Source organism: Nansenia antarctica (assembly GCF_963989245.1).
Source record: "Nansenia antarctica genome assembly, chromosome: 4".
NCBI classification, from domain to species: domain Eukaryota; kingdom Metazoa; phylum Chordata; class Actinopteri; order Argentiniformes; family Microstomatidae; genus Nansenia; species Nansenia antarctica.
In genome coordinates this window covers 13389051-13412994 of record NC_137689.1, presented here as the reverse complement: position 1 = coordinate 13412994, position 23944 = coordinate 13389051, and the positions used below count along the sequence as shown (strand labels likewise).

At 47.0% G+C, this 23944-nt stretch overlaps 1 protein-coding gene across 1 annotated transcript in view; it reads right to left on the bottom strand.

The window, feature by feature from the left end:
• ankrd11 (ankyrin repeat domain 11) overlaps window positions 1-23732 on the bottom strand; it is an 89230-nt gene extending 65498 nt beyond the window's left edge. The window contains exon 1 of the mRNA XM_080528892.1: window positions 23647-23732. The gene's annotated coding sequence lies outside the window, so the exon portion shown is untranslated. The remainder of the gene's footprint in view (window positions 1-23646) is intronic.
• Between the last annotated feature and the right edge of the window lie 212 nt (window positions 23733-23944).

Below are 23944 nucleotides of genomic sequence, written 5' to 3'. Positions count from 1 at the left end.
TTGGAGGTGGTGGTGGTGATCTACTGTACTACAGAAACCATCTGGGTTTACAATCAATATGAATGGATCTTCCTTGTGATGCCGCATTGCAATAAAAACACTAGCTGGGCCTGGTTGAAAGCAGCTAGGCTGTGTCACATACAGCCACAGCATATTGTCATATTGCGCGCACACACACACACACACACACACACACACACACCAACGAACGAACACACGCACACACACACACAAACGAACGAACGAACACACACACACAAACACACGAACACACACGAACACACACGAACACACACACAGCTGTACAGTCCAGTCAGGTCACATGCACACTAAGCTCTGGCTCCCCTCTCACACACATGGGTACGCTGACAGTGGGGCAGAGAGGACCGAAGGCATAAACAAGCCTCTCTGCTCTGTGTTAGAACCAGCCCAGGGCTGAGGAGCTGGGTGTCAGGCAGCTGGAGCTCACAGGCCTGCAGCGTGATCGGGACACCGGTGGGAACCAAGTCCAGGCTGGTTCCCCCTCACTGCCACTATCAGTTTCCACATAAAAACAAATTAAAAATAAAAGGGTTATCTACAGAGCTCAACAAAGACACGGCCAGTTTTAATGGTACCAGGTGGAGATTCACCAACTGTGTTGGAGAGGAGGGGAGGTTAGGGAGCCTAGCCTGCGTGGAGGTGGGAGGGTGTGTGAGGGCCTGAGGAGTCGCCATCACAGGGTTGCTGGGTACTACCCTCATGTCACGTGACCACTCACAGGAGGCCAGACCCAGGCTCGGCAAACACCTGCTCCAGCAACAGCTGCTCTCTGTATCTCTGACACTCCCACAGGGCTTGGTGATATTGGATAAATATAATTACAATATTTAAAAAAAACTATATATAATTTGATAGTATTGGGTATTTTTTGTTTCGGAATAATTCAAGTTAAAGAAATAGCCTATGTTTAACGAGTATGCATAACATGACTCAATGCATAGCTCACTTAAAAACATTACCATCAAAGATACAGGGTATACTCCTAAACCTTTAAACAATAACATGTGCCTCTGCAGCTGTCATTGTGCATCTTCAGACAGTCACAAATGTGCTAGGTCTAGCCTAGCCTTGGACACCATAGTAAAATTCCAAATCACAGCGTGGATCATACCGGTATCGCTAAAAAGACGGAATACCGCCCCAGTGGTCAACCAGGACAGAATGACTCAAATGGCCCAATGACCTTAAGTCCAAAACCCCTTACTCACTCTCACACACACTGACACGCACACACTGACACACACACACTGACACACACACACACTCCATCTCTCTCTCTCTCTCTCTCTGGCTGTAACGAGGCGTGCACTCAGATTGAGCGTTCAGACAACTGGCAAAGAAAGACCACCCTCCTCTCTTGGCTAACAGGCGTCTGAGTAAGTGCACAGGCGCTCTCCTATCCTTGACCTTGAGGAAGCAGCCGTTTCAGTTCTTGCGTCAGTCTTGGGTAAACAACAAGACTCAGTATAGCCAGCTCTGCTTGGCTTCTCCCTCACACCCTGTTGCCACACAGCAACAGTGGCTTCGATTCACATCCTTAACAATGCTGCCAGACTGACACCCTCACACGCCTCATATGATCAGTGACAGCAGAGATATCCTGTGCTTATAGGCCTAGTAGACCGACAGGTAGAGTTTAGCTGCTGATAATGGTGAGAGTGTGTGTGTGTGTGTGTGTGTGTGTGTGTGTGTGTGTGTGTGTGTGTGTGTGTGTGTGTGTGTTAGGGTTGGGCAGTATCCAATTTCTGACACCGTTAAACTGCCCCCAAATGTTACCGCAGTACACAGTATTAACACAGGATTAATAATCATATTGTAGGTTTTGAAGGAGCCTCCAATTTCAAATGATGAATTTGGGACAGCGGCTGGTGAAAAGTGGACCATGTCTGTCATTTTTCTTGTTTTTTACAGATTATGATGGTGCAGTTGAAGAAGATGCTTATTCTGAACTAGCGGAGAATATCGCCCTGAACCAAAACAAACAAACACACTGGTTTCAGACTGTGCTCCATCGTGCTAGCTAGCTAACAACAAAGAACATTTAGATAGATAGCTGCCCTGCATGTTTAGCACGTAACTAGGGATGCACGATATTATCAGCACCGATATTTATCGGCCCGATATTGAGGAATTAATGTTTATCGGTATCGGTATTTATTATAAAATTTTGCCGATATTTAACCGATAATATTAAGCCGGAAATATTTCTACTTCCGGTTTCCGGTTTCCGCGCTCTGCTTCCGGTTTCCGCGCTCAGGCACGCAGTTTGTTTTGACGAGACGCGAGCGAAACATGCCTTCCCCGGTGTGGACATTCTTCACAATTTCTAAGGCAGATATTGCGTTTGCAATTTGCAATACATGTTCAACAAAAGTTCGGAGAGGAGGGCAAAGGTCTACGAGTTACAACACAACGAATCTAATAAGTCACCTGAAGAATCACCATTGCAAGCACGCTGTATGGAAGGAATATCAAGCACTCGTTGTAGCAGAACACGTTAGCCTAGCCGCGAAAAAAAAGCCATTGTGGATTTCATGAACTTACATGTAATGAATATACATGTAAAGATACTGTATACTGTCTAAAGCTATGGTTAACATATACATGTAAACATGCAGTATACTGTCTAAAGCTATGGTTAACATATACATGTAAACATGCAGTATACTGTCTAAAGCTATGGTTAACATGTACATGTAAACATGCAGTATACTGTCTAAAGCTATGGTTAACATGTACATGTAAACATACAGTATACTGTCTAAAGCTATGGTTAACATATACATGTAAACATACAGTATACTGTCTAAAGCTATGGTTAACATGTACATGTAAACATACAGTATACTGTCTAAAGCTATGGTTAACATGTACATGACATGTAAACATACAGTATACTGTCTAAAGCTATGGTTAACATGTACATGTAAACATACAGTATACTGTCTAAAGCTATGGTTAACATGTACATGTAAACATACAGTATACTGTCTAAAGCTATGGTTAACATGTACATGACATGTAAACATACAGTATACTGTCAAAGCTATGGTTAACATATACATGTAAACATACAGTATACTGTCTAAAGCTATGGTTAACATGTACATGACATGTAAACATGCAGTATACTGTCTAAAGCTATGGTTAACATGTACATGTAAACATACAGTATACTGTCTAAAGCTATGGTTAACATATACATGTAAACATACAGTATACTGTCTAAAGCTACGGTTAACATAAGATCTTTATGAACTTTGGCTAAAAAAAGCATTGTGCACTGTCTATAACAGATTCTGTTTGTTAGAGGAAATAATAAATGAACATTTGAAGACTCAGAAGTGTTCTCTTTGTTGTGTTAACAATAGTGATGTAAGTTAGATTTGGTGAGATCACTATGGAATATTAAATCATCAATCTTTGCTCACTACATAGCCTTTCTTACCTTCAGGTGTGCATGAACTACAGGTTATCAACTGTGAAATTATATCTGAATGGTCTTTATTGTCATTGATATAGTACAGGTACCAAACAATGAAATTTGGGAGGGGGGCTCCCCTGGTGCTAGGAAAGAAAAAATAAAATAATAATATCGGTATCGGTATCGGTTATCGGCCACGAGAAGCGGGTAAATATCGGTATCGGTTGGAAAAAATGCATATCGTGCATCCCTACACGTAACAACATGCTGATAGAACATGAACATGCTAAAAACACATTACTAGATGATCACACAGTACATAAACATAAACATATAAAAACAATTTTAAAATGTATCACGTTTATTGTATATGTGCAGATTGCACAGCAGATGTTTTCTTTATGACAGTATTGAAATGGACACTGTTGCTATTTTCAAATACCACAAGAAACCGTATTACCATATTACCACCCAAACCTAGTGCGTGTGGAGGAGTAGATACAGGAAATATGCATTCCCACAACACAGGATTGTCGATTGTTTTTGGCTAACTGGTTGCTGTTATTTTCCCCTGTTCAAGAATCAGGCCGTTTTACTTTCCTCTCCCTGCCCTCAAACACAGCCTGGGCCTCCATCTCTCCTCTGGCCCATGACATCACTGCTCCAAAGCCACTCTATATATAGCTTCTCACCCCCTGCTGTGTCTCACTACTCTGTCAAATGCCCAGGGCCTGGCTCCCTCCTGCCTCCCTCCCTCCCTCCCTCCCTCCATCCATCCCCTCAGATGGCTCATCTCTCATAGCCAGCTGAAGGGAGAGAAGGGGGGGCGGCGCTCATTAAAAGAATGACGGGAAAGGAGAGAGGGAAAAAGCAAAGGCTGAAAGGAGAGATAAAGCGGGTAAAAGGGCCATTGAGAAAGCCAGCGAGAAGGAGGAGGGGGGAGGGGGCTGAAATGGCGTGAATAATACTGCAGCCGTAAATCAGGAGGTCTCTATAAACTCTGTGGCCTCTCTCTCTCTCTCTCCTCCTCCTTCTTCTTCTTCTTCTTCTCTCTGTGAAACCTGGTTCAGCTCACATGTTCCCTCATTACGTTTCGGCAGAGCGCCCTGCTCCGTCCCTGTCCACCCGGCCACAGGACATCAAACAAGGCAGGCAGGGGCGACAGGCTCGGCTCAGCAAAAGGGCTCTGTACTGCAACACGACATTGTGTGCTGCTCTGCTGCTACACAGAAGAGCTGCTCAGAGAGGCTGGGGCTTGGGGGGGGGGGGACAGGAGAGAGACAGAGGGAGTGGAGGAGAGAGAGAGAGAGAGCCATGTGCCTGTGACTGGCATTTCAAACATCCTCCCTGCACAAAATAACATCCTGTGAAGGTAATCTGTGTGCGTGTGACAATTTATTCAGGATCACGTTTCTGCCGAGTGGGGAAAGCGTTGAGCGTCGCCGGGAGGACGAGCGGGAAGACGCCGCCGCCCCTGCCTCGCCACGCGATGCTCACTTCCCCTCGGCCCCTCGGAGGTGTGGGTACAGAGGGGCTTGGACCAAAAGGCCACGGTTCCTCTTTTCCCTCTCCTCCTCACCATCTCGGCGTTGGGTGGGTGGTGTCATGGGAATTCTTTCGAAAACCTTTCACAAACATGACTATAACCCCTAACCCCCCCCACAAACACACACACACACACACACACGCACACACACCAATGCCTGTGGATTACTGAAACATTCAAAGAGAGAGAACAGCCGACGTTTGAGTGGAGCACTCAAATCTCTCCCCCCTTTCACACCACTCCCTTCACCTGGTGCTGACCTACAGTAAAAACATCCCACATTACTCAAAGGTGGTGGTGGCGGTGGTCATGGCCCACGAGACCAGCAGTTGACCGGGATAACACCGGGGGGCCTTGAAGAACAAGGCTCAGCTACATGGTCAGTGAAGGGCTGGAAAAACCCAACTGCTCTGGACAAGGCTCTGGAAACCCCGGGCTGACCAGACAACACTGGCTCTTTCATTCGGCCTTCTCCGACTCCTCTCTTTGCGCCACCATGAAAAGCATATGGAGCCTGGGACAAATGAGCACTTCACCGGACCCTCTGGAGTGGTCCACAGAGACTCCTTCAGGCCCGTGTCAGAGAAGGGCCACACACACATCGCCATTAACCAAACACTGCGAGTGCTGAGATTGTACACATAGCCTACTATGAAAGGAAATGCTGAGTGCATATCTAAGAATTCGTTTGGGGGGCGGTGTGGGGGGGGTAATGAAGAGGTGGATCAGAAGATATCCTGCAAGCGATATGCATGACAATGTAGGCCTACAGCCACAATGGCAAATATACTTTTTCATTCATGTCTTTGATTTTGAGAAGGCAAATTCCCAAGCCTAGAAGCAGAATTCTGAACCACAAATCCCACACTCCTCAGGCCTTATCTAGGCCAACACTGGAAGGCAAACCATTGTACACATTTATTCAGATTCTCATGCAATTCCATTTCCATTCTCAATGAGTACCATGTGAAAAAAAAAAGAAGAAGCACCTCCAGGAAAGCAGCCCCCCCCAACACCCTCCCTCACACACACACACACACACACACACACACACACACACACACACACACACCTCTCTGTCGTGCATTAGTCATTGGGATTGGGAACGCTGGGCCGCAGTAACAGGTGGGCCTGCATTGCAATTGGGAGCTTAGTAGATTATCTGGCCCCGGCTCAGGGGAGAGGAGAGGAGGCCCGCTCTGTTCTGCTGCTGCGCTCGTCTGTGTGTGTGTGTGTGTGTGTGTGTGTGTGTGTGTCTGTGTGTGTGTGTGTCTCCGCAGGGGCAAGTGAACAGCATATCCGCCTCATCTCATTCCTTGTCACGTACAGAGCCAGCGCTCACTCCATTACATCCAACCCCACCACCACCATCCCCTCCTCCTCTCGCAAACGCTGCTGTCCACGAGGCAGTTGCCATAGTAACGTCCACTGAGTTTAACCCATTGGGGGGGGGGGGGGGGGGGACGTGACGCGGGGAGGTGCTGCTTGGACCCATTACTAGAGACAGGGTGCTGCAGAGCAAATACACACATCTGCATCTCCACAGAGACTTTGGGGGATATTAATACCTCCGGCCCAGCCTACTGCCTTGGTAACAAGGTTATTTTCCACCTAGATATGGAGGACAGACAACATGAGGAAAAGCATCTTCCTCAGGCTGGGGATTGGTTTAGAGTATAGAGGTTATGTCCAGTAGCATCTACAGTCATCTAACTCAAAACACAGCCTACCTTTACCTTTACACAGCCTACCTTTACTTACAACCTTTTGATCCAAAGAAAAAACCGATAAAGATAACAAGTTCTGGCCTGGCACCGTGCCAAAGTGATGTGCATATGAACAAGAACAAACGGTAACACTGCCTGCCTGGTCTTACAGGACCAACAAAACCACAGCCAAACCGGTCTGTAAGCGATCTACGTTCCTAGTCACAATAACAATGAAGCGGTTCTCCTCCTCTCCAGTCTGATAGAAATGCAACGGCTGAACTCAACGACCTGGCTCAGAGAGAACATCTGCCTCAGCCCAAGCCTCCGTTCCGACAACATATAATCATGGCACCATCTCCACCTTACAGAAAACAACAGCAGGGCTTCTCAGCAGTGGTGCCAGTGGGTGCACCCAGGCTCACTAGCGGCCAGCGAGTGCTCAAAGCCGGTGCTTCAAGCCAAGTGAACGAGCCCGTTTGGATTTCCACAGCTGGGCGTTCTAGTTCCGCCCCGTATAGGTCTCCAGTTTGTTGACATTCTGCAGCTCAGAATGGTGGCTATGGTGGTTAACTTAAGAAATTGCAGTTGTAAAGAGAAAAAATTTGAAAGTTGAAAAGAAAAGAAATTTAAAAAAAAAGATAAGTGCTATTCGAACGTGTGGCTACAACAAACTGACTTAAATTACGCCGGCCACCCACCCAAACTTCGCCAGCCAACTAAAAGGACTCGGAGGATAAGAATATCCCGTGCTCACTCTAAACTGCGTACCTTGCTCGGCCGGCCTCCGAGAGAGGAGAGCGAGGTGCGGAAACGGCCGGTGCTGCCTTCTCTGCAACAGCTGCGTGACCTTCAGGACCCTCCGCAGACCCCCGGTCGCTTTGTTGTCCAAGACGCATGAATGGGCTTGAACAGCCCAGGGTCACAAGGACGTCAGAGACCAGCAGACCTACACATCCTTGAAAGACGGCTCCCAGACTTCCATTACGTCTCTCTTCGGCAGAGCTCCGCACACTTCTGATGCACTCTCAGCTCCCTGTGGGACTCTCAGCTCCCTGTGGGACTGCAGCAACTGGAGACCCGTTGAGGCTCTTCTCCTAGGCTGATCTGGAGGGCCAGTCACTCTTCTGGAGACGACGGTGGTATTGATCAGCTCGTCGGGTTACCATTACACCACCAGCCAGCTAATACGTGGGATGGGACTCACATCTCCAGAAAATACACGTGTTCACTAGGAGCCCTCTTACACAGCCCTGTTTACACAGAGGCCTGTCCCGGTAATTTGCCGGTACTGTTGCCTGTGTAAACTGACCAGGAGTAGGGCATATCGCTAAATCTTTTGCATGTGGCAGACCTAGTCATGGTCCATGTAAAAAGCCGATCTGGGGTCTATGTAAATGGTGCAGAGGTGAAAAGGCAGGTTCATTCGTATTGAAATCCATTCTGTCCTGTGCCCCCCCCTAAGGTATGCTCATTTGCATTGAATCCCCCGCCCCCACCCCCATCCCTGATGCTCCCAAACTCTTTCCTCCCATTTTATCTGCATTGCACTGATGTGTAATCAGGGTGACCCAGGTAAATCACAGTAACTCAAGGCTAGAAACATGTTAATTAGAATCCTTTGGGAAAATATTACAGCAACTTAAACAACCGTGATAAATCACAGATATTATTATGTATGTAACATATATGAACAGCCAACATCAACTGCTGTGCAACCTGATCCTCCCTCTCTGAGCCCTGACGGTAGCCGTGAGGCCAGATTACAGCACAATGTGCATTAGGAGCTCCAGAGTCTCAACATTCACTGTGTGTTCCCTTGGAGTGGAAAAAAACAAACATCTGTGACGCAGGCTGATGTATTTTAATCTACTTCTCCTCCGGGCCGGGTGAGCACTGTAGTGAATATGGGATTATTAACAACAGTAAGCGCCGCGGCGGAGTAGGACGGCTAATGTTTAGTTTATCTTAGATCACAGAAGGAAGGAATAACACTGAATGAGGATATGTCTAATACAGTGAGGAAAACAACGAGGGGGGAAGAGAGAGAGCGAGAGAGAGAGAGAGAGCGAGAGAGAGAGAGAGAGAGAGAGAGAGAGAGAGAGAGAGAGAGAGAGAGAGAGATTGAGAAGGTGGAGGGAATAGTGGTGTGGGAAATATGGCGAATGTACCCAACAGGGAGTAAAACGACAGCAGAGGTAGAAAGGGAGTAGCATGTAAGCCGTGGCTGTGTGATATTAGGAATGTACCACACTACTTCCCACCGAGGTGAAATGTACTTCATAGAAAATGCAACAGCAGCCCCCGGCTCTCTCAGCACTCCTAGCCCTGGGAGCTGCCACTCGTACTACATCTAGAACATAGGCAGGCTGGCTACATAGTGTACCAATCAGACCGGTACAGCTACAGCTTTACATGTGCTAGATGAGCCAGCTGCTAATGCAGGGGAGATAACAGAGATACAGTTGATACAGCACAGAGGGAGAGGTCCAACTAACAGAGTATTTCATTTTACGGGAAGAACGAACACACACGCGAACTCGAACACACGAACACGCGAACACACGAACACACACACACACCCCAAACTCCCTTGGGTGAAGAGGACTTTCTGGAGGAAAAGTTTGGGATTGGGAAATACATTTAGGCTTACCTGTATTCAGCTTTAAAGCTATAATGGCAATTGTGTAATGTCAACACAGCCGAGACTAGAACCATGACCATGTAAAAACAGTGAAAGAGGAATCATGATTTGGACATTTGCAGCAAGAGCAGCAAAAACACCTACAACAGACATCATGCACTTTCACATGACACCATGCTGTCTTTGTCCACACAGATCCTTCAAACAGACTTAGAAGTGTTAGCTGGGCTGTGCTGCTAGCCGCGGACCAAGCCAAGGCCTCACTTCTCCACGGCTCTCTGCTGTTGCCTCCGTCGTTGGTATACAGCAGCTCACCTCCATTACCAAAGCCCATCCTCACTTCCGCCTCATGAATGAGGCTCTATGAAGAAAAAGGTACTGCACAAGGACTGAGAAGTCGACATGGAGGGGGTCAGCAGTACGACAGTACAGTATGGCACGTAGCTGTATAACTAGAAATAACCCATCTATAACCCATCTGATACTGAGCATCAGTATGAGACAGATACTGGCCTAAAATGCTGGATCTTGAATCAGAGAAAGGGAATGCCATTCACTGATCCGATGTCATGACGCAAACTGTCGTAAAAACTTGCCAAACACGGGCGTCGTTTGACTGACACACAGCTGAGATGACACGTGAGTGTGGTGACAACAATAACAAGACGTCTGCGGTCTGGAATGACGTAATGTTTGAGACAGTCGCCAATAAAGCTGTTTGTTGCTACATTTGCGAAGTGTCTCAAGGGGTGGAAGCACCATTAAAAAAAAAGGGTCTTCTATCGAATTGGTATTCAGTAACGGCTGATACTCAAAGTTCACTATCATCAGTATCAGCAATGAAAAACTGGTATTGGTGCTTCCTTATGTGTAAACCTCAGTAGAGAGACAGAAGGAGAGAGAGAGAGAGAGAGAGAGAGAGAGAGAGAGAGAGAGAGAGAGAGAGAGAGAGAGAGAGAGAGAGAGAGAGAGAAAGAGGCAAAAATTCTGGCTGATGCAATCTAATGGAACATTGTATTATGGCAAGCTCAGTGCTCGGGTAAATAATGGAGTTCTAGAAGCAAGGAGAGATAATGCCCTCACCTAAGGGGAGGGGGGGAGACTCACACACACCGTTATGAGCCCTCAATGGAATCTCCAAACCCAGGATGCTCCTGGATGACTGGGGGGGCTAGGGAGACCATGTCAGGTCTGCACCGTCTAGGCACCCACACTGACACACAGGGTGGACACTTCTAAAGAGAAACTAAAGAGCTAACGGAGTAATATGGAATACTCCTTTAATAAATACTGCAGCCATATAGTATAGGCCTCACATTGCAACAGAAAAGCTGCAGCAGCAGCAGCAAAGCTAGGCTGTGTGGTGATTATACCAATGTAGAGCAATTACACACCAAGCAGAGATAAAGAAGAAAGAAAACATGCTTTATTTCCAGAGAGGGAGAGAGAGGGGAAAAACACATTAAATGAAAATATGATAATTGCCTAGCTATCTTGGTCTAGAATACATCAGCTATTCCTGCATTGTGAGTCACTACAGGATACTTCCATGACAAACAAGCAGAAAGTGGAGCACTCTGAACTCAGGGACAGGGACTTGCTATTTTGACAGAAACACCACATTCCTAGCTGAGGGACACGGGGAGAGAGAGAGAAAACCTCAACTACATTTTCCATAGTTGCACTGACTAACTAAACCATGGAACTTTTAAGATGAGCTTCAGGTCCAGACGAGTGCAATATCGAGGCTGAAAGAGTTTTTAGCAGCCTCTCGCAAATGCTGAATAATGGGGCATGTGGTGCTCCTAAGGGCCGACCATAAAGTAACAAAGTATCAAAAGGTAGGCGACCTTGTAACCTGGCAACACCACAGGAGAGTGAGAGACCTAGCTTTGGTCTTGTGACTGCCAGCATGTCACAAAAACGAAGTCGGCCCATGCGTGCACGCACGCGAGCACGAGCACGAGCACGCACACCTCTCCCCTTCATTGCCTTTTTCAGAGTGGAAGTTCCTGACTGCTCTAAGTCCAAGTAAAACAGGAGAGGCGGTGACACGGGCAGTGAAGCCTGTCCAAGACAGACAGTAGGAGTAGGGGTCTGGCAGGCACCACTGCGTGGAAGCAGACAACTTAATCTGAAAAGTAAACAGCAAAAAAGTAAAAAATCAGGGACTACTGTGAGGCCTTCTGTCCACTTGATTTGTGGATTGGGGAGGCCCAGTCAGGCCCACAGGCAGGGGATACGTTCCAAGATGCATACAACATGAAATGAAGCAAGGTATATTGGCCATCCTTTCTATGTGGTATGCTCGTTTAGATATTGGAACACAACCATGAACCGAGTGCTCTACTTCACATTATCCAGCCTCTAAGACCGCCACATCCACAACAGGCTACCTTTCAGTGCAGCAGCCCTCAAGACCAAGAGCTGCTGTTTCTCGTCACTGCTGACCAAACAATAACAGTGGTGGTGGAGGATGGCATGGAGGCTCCTGGGCTGTTGCTGGGAGGTCATTAAGTCTTAGCCAGGGGTCACTAGAAAGGTTACTTTTTGATCCTAAGAGGTTGGAGGAGTGGAATGAGAAAGAGAGAAGGACAAAGAGGGGAGAGGGAGAGAGGGAGTGAGCATAACCCCAGACTGTAACCCCTGTGAACAGAACAGAGCTGTGAGCCCATGTGCAATGTGACCCTGGGTGTCCTTTCAGGATAGGAGTCAGGTCAAATTATGCACAACCTCCTCCTCCCCCATAGCTAGGCCTATAGCCCCCCCAACTCACCCCACCCCCCGATCGCCAACACGCCACAAACACACACACACACTCACGGTTACTACAGGTAACTCCTCGTTAATTACCCTAGAGTTTGTATCGATCTTCCTTGAGGGGGCTTCTATTTAAAGCACAGTGGCTTGGGGAGGGAGAGAGGGGGCACCATCCAGAAATTTGGCTCAGCAAGAATTGAGTTAACAAGGAACGTAAAATCCTGTGGACCAATTCCGCATTTAAGATGGTCGATTGGTGAAAGACGTCAAACTTTGACCTAGGGACGCACGATATTATCGGCCCGATATTGGGAAATTAATGTTATTAAATATTTATCGGTTTAATTAAATTTTAGCCGATATAGAGCCGATAATATGAAGCCGGAAATATTTCCGGTTCCGGTTGTCGCGCTCATGATGCTGCGCCTGCGTACAGCCACGCAGTGTAGAGACGAGAGCGAAACATGGCTTCCCCGGTGTGGACATTTTTCAGAGTTTCTGAGGCAGATAGTGCGTTTGCAATGTTCGGCAAAAGTTCGGAGAGGAGGGCAAAGGTCTACGAGTTACAACACAACGAATCTCATAAGTCACCTGAAGATTCACCATTGCAAGCACGCTGTATGGAAGGAATATGATTTTGGCATTGAATACAGCGATGAGGGAACGAAAACAGTTAACAGAAACGCGTGTCGCAGAAATGCTTCACGCGTGTCGTATATGCACATAATATGTGCACAATGCATATCTGGGCTACACCATTCGCATACGTGAAACCGCTATAAATAGCTCTCTTAATATGTATACTTTGAGGAATTGATTCATTGTTATTGTTGTCCGGAGGCTATCGGTAATCGGCTATCGGTTTACATGGCTTGTAAATATACTTTCGTTTTAGGACGTGTTCAAAAGCAAGGACTGTGTGATCATCTAATTGTGTAGTTATGTGTTTTTAGCATGTTGATGTTCTATCAGCATGTTGTGATGTTATTAAAATAGAGTTTAAACTTTCGTAGTGCTGTGCTTTGTTAGCCGCTAGCTGTTAGCAGCATTTGTTTCCGGTTTCCTGGATGACAGCCTTTCTTACCTTCAGGTGTGCATGAACTACAGGTTATCAACTGTGAAATTATATCTGTTCTCATATCGGTTATCATATCGGTTATCTGCCACGAGAAGCGGGTAAACATCGGTTATCGGTATCAGTTGGAAAAAATGCATATCGTGCATCCCTACTTTGACCGAGTTGGCAGACAGCCGGTGGTTATCATGGCAGGGGTGTGGTGAGTCTTCATCCCCACAAACCTGCAGATACACCAGGCCTTCCTCAGCATGAGAGAGAGAGAAGCAGAGAAAGGAGGAGTGCATATAAACTGCATACGCACCCCCCCCCATGGAGATGGCCATATGTCACCCTGACCATAGCTCACCAGACACAGAGGGTTCTGCCATAGTGGATACGACTTGGATTGGTTTGGACGAGCGCGGAGGTGGATGGAGAGAGGCCAAGCCTTAAGACAGACAGGCCGCGTGAGGCATGGGAAGGGTTAAGTCCGCGCAGACCCATCTGCCACCTCGTCTGTTCTCCTGGTTGGCTGCTGGCCCCTACACGGTTCTGTCAGAGAACGTAGACAGTCGAGGGTTGCTCTATGGATTTCTCTCCCATCTCTCATCCCTCCCTCCCCGAGAGCAGCTGCACCAGTGGGCCTAGGTGCTCAACATCTCTCTACTGCTCTCAGACACAGGACCCTTCTTCCTCTCACACCGGTCCTGAGTTATCGATCGTTGAGCTTCATGCCTCCGTCGACTTTAAAAGGAACACTGAAAATGACAGCATTTTCATTTCTTTTATTTAAAAAAATAAATAAAACCTTTCACTCGAATTCAACAGAACCTTCCTATAAAACAGCGTTTTAAAGACAAAGCACTTTAAAGCAACAGCCCCCATTAGATTGTACATGGAAACTTAGTGGGGATAAAAGAAAAGGAAAAGGGAGGGGACGGGACAACCTCACATACAACAGTAATTACAATTCAAAGCATGAATTCTCCCCAGCATTCAAGCCTGGGCCAATTCGGAGCCGCTTCCAGCCGGCCAGCTGGAGTGAATCAAAGCCAGGAGTAGGGACGGACACACACACACACACACGCGCACACACGTACAAGTGCACGCACACACACACACTGCAGTTATCAGTGTGAGCCCACTGAGGAACACCTGGATCCAGAGAATCCTCGCCCTGCCCAACTCTGTGTTGCCTGGTACATGCAGAGCAACACAAACTAAAACACCAGGCCATAAAAAAAAGAAAACCTGCTTTATGGTTCTGTTGGAGTAAGAGTAGTTTGAACGGACGTTGCTACTAAAACTCCCTCACTGCTTTGTCATAGGTTGTCTACTAGGCCGTAACTCTCACTCAAGGACACTTCTTAACCAAAGCACTGACTGGACCATGGAAACCGTGGTCGCATCAACACTGCTAGAGGGAGAGATGTGCTAATGTAGCTGGCCTGGGAAGGTAATCAACATCAGGACAGTATGAACCTGGATGGTTCTGACAGGAACACGTCCAGCTGGTCTAGGTTGTTGTCCAGGCAACAACTCACTACTGTGGTGTGGTAGCACAGACGGCTATGACCGTCACTCTGGTCACACAATCACAAAATCACTTTTGTTAAATACGTGCACTTTCTGTTCTTGCTTTCTGTTAAAATCAACATCCTGTTTGGATGTGTTCATTAGTTATTCAGTAATAGCAACTGCAGTAGACCGCAATGTTATTCTGGTTCTTTCATGCGTTGTATTATTTGCATGACAACCAACTGTTACCAAAGATTCCATGAGTGTCACAGCCCTAGCATCACAACAAGGCTCAACAGCTAACCTTGCAGGCACAGTTAACATCAACCACGTAACAGGCCCTGCGATTTCGATACAAATTGAACAGCTAGCAGTAGAGTTAAAAGCGGCAATCTGGGATTCAACAAAGTGGTCAATCCGCCAATGTTTGGGGTAAACAGCTGAGGGAAGGAGCTGGAGAAAATCAGCCACATAGACAGAGGTACTGATGACGGTTTAAACTATGTTTTGGAGTGATACAATCAGGAGTTCCGTTAACCGACAATTGTCCGTCATTGTCCCAATTTGTTTGAAGTGTTGACAGAGAAATTCCAAATGCCATGTCTTTTTGACAGACAAAAATATTGCCACTAAAGAACTACAATTAAAAACAGCAAAGGATTGGTGAAAAACACCCTACTGTTGTTTTAGTTCCACCTTGCTGTGTGACCTAACTTGTGCTGTCATGATGGTTTACACTAAATGTTAGGGTTGAGCAGGTGGAAGGTATTACCAGTAGCATACGGTGTACAAGGTTACACTTGTATAATTCCCACCGTCCATTCTGTTATTTTTGCCATTCCACCCACCAAGCGCAGGAGCCGATGTTTATTAAATGAATAAAGTAGCCTCTGTAACACATGAGGCGGGATCAGTGAGCCTGCTAAGGTAGCCAGAGAGAGACAGAAGGTTCTGAAGCCAAGTAAACACATGCATGCTTAGCATGGTTGGATCCAATTAGACTCATGTGAGGGAAGACAAAGAGTTGTTTTTGTGTCAAAATAAATAAATACAACACAACTGCCCCAGTACGGAAACATTTTAGATTCAAACCAGATGACAAAGGTAGGGACCTAGCATAGCAGAAGGAATCACAGAACTCAGATTTAGCAAAACTAGCTTTGTGTGTGTAGCCAGGTAGTGATCGTTTAGCAGTGAAGAGCAGTATTTTCCCCTTTAATTACCTAGACTGTGGTGGCCCACCAGTCGAATGTGTCCCACCACAGTTTCATAGCGAACCAACAAAAATATTTGTACAGTTCTCATAATAACATGAAACATCTCTTGCGTTGTGTTTTGCCCCGCTGCTTCAGCAAAGCGTCTCACTCCCACCCAGCAACTGTAAGCTCGCACGCTCACCCACTTTAGACTACTTGTATATTTCAGCACTGCTCACGCTGTGGCGGGAAAGTGTTCGAGCTGGCTCGCGGCAGGCTTGATTTTTTTAAATTTAATAGGCCGCTAGATTCAGCTTGTGCACATGCAGTAAAATACCAGAGGAACACTACGCTCATGAGGCATGCGTTATATTCTTCCAAAGTCTATGGATAGGTCAATGATGTGACGTGTACATTTTGTGTCGAAATGTAATATTTTCTAAAATTAACAATTAATATATATATAAATTGTTAACTAACACTATTTGCTCTCCTTTATTGAATACACAAAAGAGTTTATGGTGATTTTTTGGGATCATTCGGTACAACCGCTAAAACAAACTGAAAATGTTGAAATATTTTAGAAAGATATATTTAATATGAAGTTCAAGCTCAAGGTCAAGTTCTCACATAGGTAGCTAAACATGTGCTTGTTTTAACTGTTTACTTGAAGAAAATAATTCGGTACAACCAAAAATAATCATTCGGTACAACCAGAAATCTGGTTAAATATAAATATAATGGTTGTACCGAATGATGCCTATCTATGTTAGTCCTATTTGCATATCTTTGGGTGCAAAATATAAAATATATTATTAATGGAAAATGTGTTATACTGTATACATCATTTAACTTTTTGCACTTCTGAAAACCTTATCCGTCATTGACCCGGATATGTATCCTTAATTTAAAAGTAAAAAAATAGATGTGTACCAATCCCAAATTGTCCCTTTAAATCAATCCACATCAGTGTCATTCCCTGCATCAATATGACACAAAGTGACAGACAGTCTGGGTCATGGGTCATGGAACAGTTGAAATGGAAATTGAATGGAATTGCATTTCAAATGTCCCACCAAGTCAATAATCGATGCAGCAGATAGCTGTGGAGAAGCAGTATAAGCTCAATAGTTGCAAACAGGTGCAAAATGCGGTGAAAGGGCAATACACCAAAAAGCTCCATGATTTTTCTGCCTTTTGGGGGGGGGGAAACACAACCTTCAGTGCAGCCCACACAGGGAAACATTGCTGTCTCTGATGTTTGTGGGGAGTGCTCAGAGCCCAGGACTAGTTCATACTAGGCTATATGCAACAGCCTTTTTGCAACACAAGCAGCAGTTCAGGCCCGATGACCAGCCACGCTATAACCTAATCTGTGGAGTTCACATTGAATTATCACAGCAAACAGAGGTGGCCACCTCCAACAAAGGCAGGGAGGTGGGTAGTGTGTGTGTGTGTGTGTGTGCGTGCGGAGAGAGGCATGCAGACGTACAGTTGGGGTAGCTAGCGAACAAGGTCACACCATCCCAGGAGTGGTATTGGCTTACTACCAAGGCCGGGGCTACTTGAAACCAAGGTCAAAGCATTGTGGCTGCCAGAGTGACAGTGGACTGAACCCAAACGGTGAGAGCAGGATAGGGTTGCCAGTGCCAAGGGTGGGCTGGGCTGAGGTAGGCCTCCGTGCCACAGAGTCGGCTGAGCACTTTGCTCCAGGCTCTCATGAGAGTTGGTGGAGGGGGGGAATTCAGATTACTGGGGGGGAAAACATTCACTGAAAGAGTTTCCTGAAATAAGAGCCTGTCTGACATAAACAATCAGAACACAGCCATTATCACCGCCATTATGGCGAGAAACTAGAGACGAAGGAACAAGCTCTCCACTCCATTCAACCTTTAATAGGTAGCTCCCTAAAATAGGCTCGTCTACTATGACCAGAGCGCAAGCTCAGATGGACCAGGAGATTACAGGCCTGCGCTCAATAAAAGCTCCATACTTATTAGCCTTACTAGCAAAAGGGCCAAATGGTTTTCGGGGATCTGCCTGGTGTTCAGCAGGTCAGGGCCCTATCTGTGTGTGTGTGTGTGTGTGTCTCTCTGTCTGTCTGGGCCTCGGAGCTCCTGCTCTCCCACTCAATGCTACATTAGCCTCTTAATCTCCAGCCCCACGCAAACATCCAAGTCATCATGATCCGAGAGAGGGGGGGGAGGGGTGGACAGAGATGGGAGAGTGAGTGGTGTGGGGGGGAGAATTTGCTGGCAGCAGCTAGGGGAAAAACCACAACGTCACCGGGTGTGGGGGGGGATAATGGCTGCTGAGGCTCCAAACGCCTGTCCTCTCCTCTCTGTCTACTCTCTCCTCCTCTCTAAGAATTGTGGTTTATGCTAAGCAAGCTGGCAAGACGGAGAAATAGGACTTCTAATTCACACTATGGTACAGTTGACCTCACCTTGACTAGCCAGCAGACGTAGACCTATTGTTTACCACTTTCAATATGGCACATCCCCCATTTTGGCAAAGAACAACAGACCAAACCACCCAAGCATGTGTAGCTAATAATACAGGACTACTCCAGTTAGCAAATATAGGTCACAGTCTACCACAGAGACAGAGGAAGCTTTTCTATAACATATTCTAGGGTTGTCAAAACAACAACCAGTCGAAGTCAAGCATTTTATCTGCCCCGGGGACCACCACCACGACAAGGACACAGAGCATATGTGACAGAGGACACATTGACTGGTGAAAGGAAAGGCAGAAATAGCCCATTTATCGGCACCGAGTGTCATCGGAAACATGCCAAACAAATGGCATAGGAGCAGTCTGGTGTATAGGCTACTGAGCACGGTCAGATAGCAGCCTAATACTGCTAGAGCTCCACTAAAGCATACACGGCCTATAGGTCTATAGGACATTCTGCTATGTCAGACTGCGTCTAGCTGCAGGACACCAGAGCCGGCCGGCCCTGTAGTGATGTCTCTGGCACACACAGAACACGGCCACTCTGCGTTGCTGACACGCTCTATTCCTCCACTGTTAGGCACAGCATACAAATCCCCCAAAATGTCCATTCTCGCTGTATATAAAAAGATAAAACGTATTACGTTACAAAGAATCCAATTACAGCTGGCAGATTGAGGTGAAAGGATCTGAGAAGAGCGTGTGTGCGGAACAATGTGCGCTGTCTCCGTAGCTCTCCATGTTCTTTTAATCACTCAGCCCAGAGTTGTAAATAAACCATACTAACAGGCAGCCAGGAGACACTGTGGGAGGGCCCCCTTTATCCTACAATAGTACAAACACACTCATTTGTTCCACTGGGTTTTTTGCGGTTAAAAACCCCCATACCCCACCCCCGCCCCTCTCCCCCTGCCTGTCAGATTTGATGGGGGTCTGTTTGATCGCCTGAGGAAGGGTGGTGGAGGAGGTACAGTGGTGAGGCCCAGGGGGGAGGAGACTGTGGGCGCCAGGGAGGCATGTGGCACACCCCTGCCATTTAGGAGACCTGTTCAAGAGGTGTTTTACTGCGGAGGCCGAGACAAGGGACAGAGAATGCTACGACCGGTTCCAAACAAGGACAATCCACCCCCAAAAATACGACCACTAGGCTATCTATCGGGAGAAGCTGCACAGCCGGCAGCGAGACACGAGGCCGGCGTTATCATGTTGTTCTCCCCACTCGAAGCAAAAGGCCCAAGGAGCTAAAATTAGACTGACCACCTAAACACAGACTTAGTGTTCTAACGACTCTGTGATGAGAACTTGGCTTGGCCGAGTGGGAGCCTGAAACATTCAAAAACAACAATCTGACTCCCGTCTACGACCCCAGGCAGAGCCAACATCCAGACACGCTGCACACATCTGACCTTTTGAGAGGCAGCACTGACTATCCATCATCACGGCCAAGCTGCTGCCCTCTGCAGACAGGACGCTTTGGGTGAGCTTGTTTTGAGTGAATGTGTGGGAGTGAGGAAGAGCCGAGGGGGAGGGGGAAGAGAGAGAGAGAGAGAGAGAGAGAGAGAGAGAGAGAGAGAGAGAGAGAGAGAGAGAGAGAGAGAGAGAGAGAGCAGCCCCGTTTACACAGAGGCATGTGGTGGGCGGCGGTGAAATGAGGTATGCTCATTTGCATGAATTGTACTCTGCCCTGTGCCCCGCCTACCCGTCCCCAACTCTCCCCTCTCTCTTTACTGCCATTGCACTGGTGTGTCAACGAGCGGACCCAGGTAACCAAGGCAACGAGTGGACCCAGGTAATCAAGGCTTGTGTAAACAAACATAGGTCGGACCAAAAAATTATACCGGGAAATCTTTTCTGGCATATTACCGTTATTCTGTGGGAATATGGCGAGCGGGCTAGCGAGAGAGAGAGAGAGAGAGAGAGAGAGAGAGAGAGAGAGAGAGAGAGAGAGAGAGAGAGCGCAAAGGAAAGGAGGAACACACTTGGCCATCAGCAGAGCCAACCCCTTGAGCAGAGCATGAGAATCAACCCTGACCTCCTAGCAGTACATTCTTCTGAAACCAGCATAACATCGCTTCATTAAAAAACAGATACATCCTGTTCTCAGCTCGCGCAGAAAACTGCATTCAGAGCACTGCTCTCTTTTCACATATTCAAGGTTGAAGCTCTTCTTTTCTCTCTTCTTCCCTCACTCCGTCTCTCTCGCAAGCCGTTCCATACCTCACAGGAGCGAGCCTCCGGAGCCGGTCCTTACAAAACTGTTTGTATGCATCAGGCTGCTCTATTTATCCTTTTCACTCACACACCTACATGTCCGTTTCCAAAGCCCAGGCGCAGGCAGCTCCAAACAGCCTTCAAAAGCCATTTAAATGATGCAGCGTGGACACTGTGCTTAGGAGAGGGAGGGTGGTATGGCATCCTGCTATTTGAATATAGTATTTTATATGTTGCATACAGCAAGGGGGGTTCAGCAGACCTACTCATGGCCTTACCAGCCAGTCTATAGCGTTGCTCTGCTCTACCTCCGCTGTCTGTACAGACAGAGGGGACACAAAAAATACAACGTTTCTGCCATCCAGCCATACCCCAAAGGTCAATGTGACGGCCTGTTTTTCAGGGCAGGTCACACTAGGCTCTTGTAGCTGGTGACAGAACTGGGATGCAGTGGCTGCACCACCTAGGAGCACAGCAACATTCTTATACTGGACTGACATGACACGAGAGACTGCCTGTGTGGTGTAGGGTTGCAGTGTTGCACTGTGTACCGGTACTTTGATACTACTGCAATAGCAGATAGTGTTTGTTTTCAGAATTTTGTACATACCAGTGTATTATAAGGATCTAAGTACTCCACATTTGCTGTGTGGGGAAGCACCCTATGCCTCACACATGTGGATGCTAAACGAACCGGGTAGAACTAGGCCAAACTAGGGGGAAAACTAGCCTTGTTCCTGACTTTTTTTTATTTAAGAAAGAAAGACCCATTGTTGGTTGAGTAAATCACCTAACCCTAACCCAATAATAATAAAAAAGAAAGAAAAGCAATTTTATATTTTGGAATCATTTTTACCCCGCTGTACCGAAAACGTACCAAACTGTGACTTAAAAACCAAGGTACGTACCGAACCTAGTTTACGGTCCAATAAGTCAACAATTTCCACATAATATAAACCGAAATGTGTACAATATGGATGTAATGTGTGGGAAATTAGAATAATATTCTGTAGTTGCTAATGTTTTTTTTTTTTTTATCTGAACCGTTCAATTCCTTGGATCATACAAGGTATATGCTATTAGGCTACCACCTCATCATTCAGCATGCTTACAAGAACACGTAGTAAGCCTACAACACAGTTCCAGCTCTCTCTCTCTCTCTGGTCTAACTTCAAGTTCACATTCCGCAGCTAAAGAGATATGAGTGAAATGCCATTTTGCTGGGTAATGATGCGAGTTGCTCTCCTCTCTGGAGCTGACCACAGAGCCATGCCTGTTTGGGAGCACACACAGACTCTTTCAATAGAGCATTAGCATGTTGCCTGCCTGCCAGGAGGGGAGGTAGGCGGCTTGGAGGAGAGAGAGGGGAGGGGGTCCGGGAAACAAAGCCTCTATAGTTGTCTCAAGCCAGGCTATGAGAGTTATGTAATATGACTGGCAGGGCCCCCACTTCCCTGTTCAGAGTGCTGCAGACTAATCCCATTGAGGAACAGGGCACTGCTTTGGAAAGGGGGAGAGAGAGAGATAGAAAGAGAGAGAGACAGAGACAGAGACAGAGAGACAGAGAGAGCAAGAGAGCAAGAGAGAGAGAGAGAGAGAGGGGGGGGAGAAAAACATGCTGGTAATGAGCAGAGGCGAAACGGTGCAGGGGAGAGCGATCACAGGAAGGAGAGAGAGAGAGCACCCTTTCATCTGCACAACATCCAACACAGCACAACTCAGAGCCAGCAGATAACGCAGGAAATAATATTGGCACTGCCAAGGGGCTGTGTGCAAGGTGGAGAGAGGAGGAGGGGGGCGTTGAGAGCATGACACATGGAGGGAGTGGCAGAGATGGGAAGAGAGAGGGAGAGAGAGAGAGGGCTATACAGGCATCGGTGTCTGTTTTTGCTAACCGTCGGCAAAGTGGAAGACTTAGGGCTGTTAAAAATAAAATCTGATTCTGATTTACTGTGCCTGGAAACCATGTGACTGGCATCACATGAGATGGTGGTGGGGGGAGAGGGAAAATAACACGCAAACACACACACAAACACAAACACACGCATAATGAGCTTTGTGATAAGTTTCCTTGGTTTCCACTGACAGTAAGCAGATATGGTAGGCTTTCAGAAGTAAACATGGCCAGCTCCCATTGCTACAGAGCCGCTGGCGGAGGGTGGTTACAGTGGGAGAGAGCAGAGAAAGACAGAGTAGAGAGAGAGAGAGAGAGAGAGAGATTGGGGAGAGGGGGGCGGTACACTGTGCCGTGGGGAAAATCCAACTGGTCTCTTCAGAGGCTGAGGCGTGGGCTGTGGCTGCTTACTGATGAGGGAGCAACACAGTCACATGAGCCACATGCAGAAGGGGGACTCTTCAGTAGACACACTGAGCTCTATGGAGGCTGTGACCCACTTTCCTACCCCCGACACACACACACACACACACACACACACACACACACAGAGAGTGAGAGAGAACGAGAGAGAGAGAGAGAGAGAGAGAGAGAGAGAGAGAGAGAGAGAGAGAGAGAGAGAGAGAGAGAGAGAGAGAGAGAGAAACCCTTTAACAAAGGGACAGGAAGGCAGGGCCTGGGCACGCACTAAGCCCTGCTTTTAATACATGCATTCCAGTCTAGAGTGCAGGGCTTTAAAGCGGCATGTTGGTACTAGCACCGCTGCTGTCTGCCTCAGTCTCTCTCTCAAAGCAAAGCAAAGGGAGACTAGCTCAGCCTATAGTGAAAGGTACAGCAACACATACAGTTCTAAACCCATTCCTCATGTCCTCTATGAGAGAACAGGGGTGTAGCAGCTGTACAATGCAACCTTGCGAGGGCCAAAGAGATCTGGGAACCAACATCTGAAATTGCCAGCCTGCAGTCGACTCCCTACACCAAGACTTCAATATGGAACATTTGAGACAATGCTCTACTGTAGCAAACCACTACGTGAGTCCACAACAATAAGGCTTGGGAAAGAAACTCCACATCGAGATCTTTACAGTGGTCAGTGACATAAACCAAGAAACAGACGGCTCCACAGAGACCAAGTGGTCAGAATGTTATAATAATAATAATAATAATAATAATAATAATAATAATACACACCGATTCCATGGCTGGCGGTGGATGGGGCGAGGCTAAAATCCAGCTAAAAAAAAAGAGGTCCGCAGTAGCAAAGTCCAAAGAATCCTGCAAAACAAAAGGAAAACAAAGGATTAGTTACCAGGATGCTGGCCTGTTCACATTCCAAATGCACTGTGGCGTAGGGAGTCCTCTTTCCCACTCAGGTTGTGTTCCTATTCTGCTCCGTGGCGTAGCTGCCAGGAGAGCCCCAATGGAGCGCAGCCACACGGGGAGAGAGGACGCCATGAACGAGTATAGCCTTTCAAAGGTCAAAGCCCAC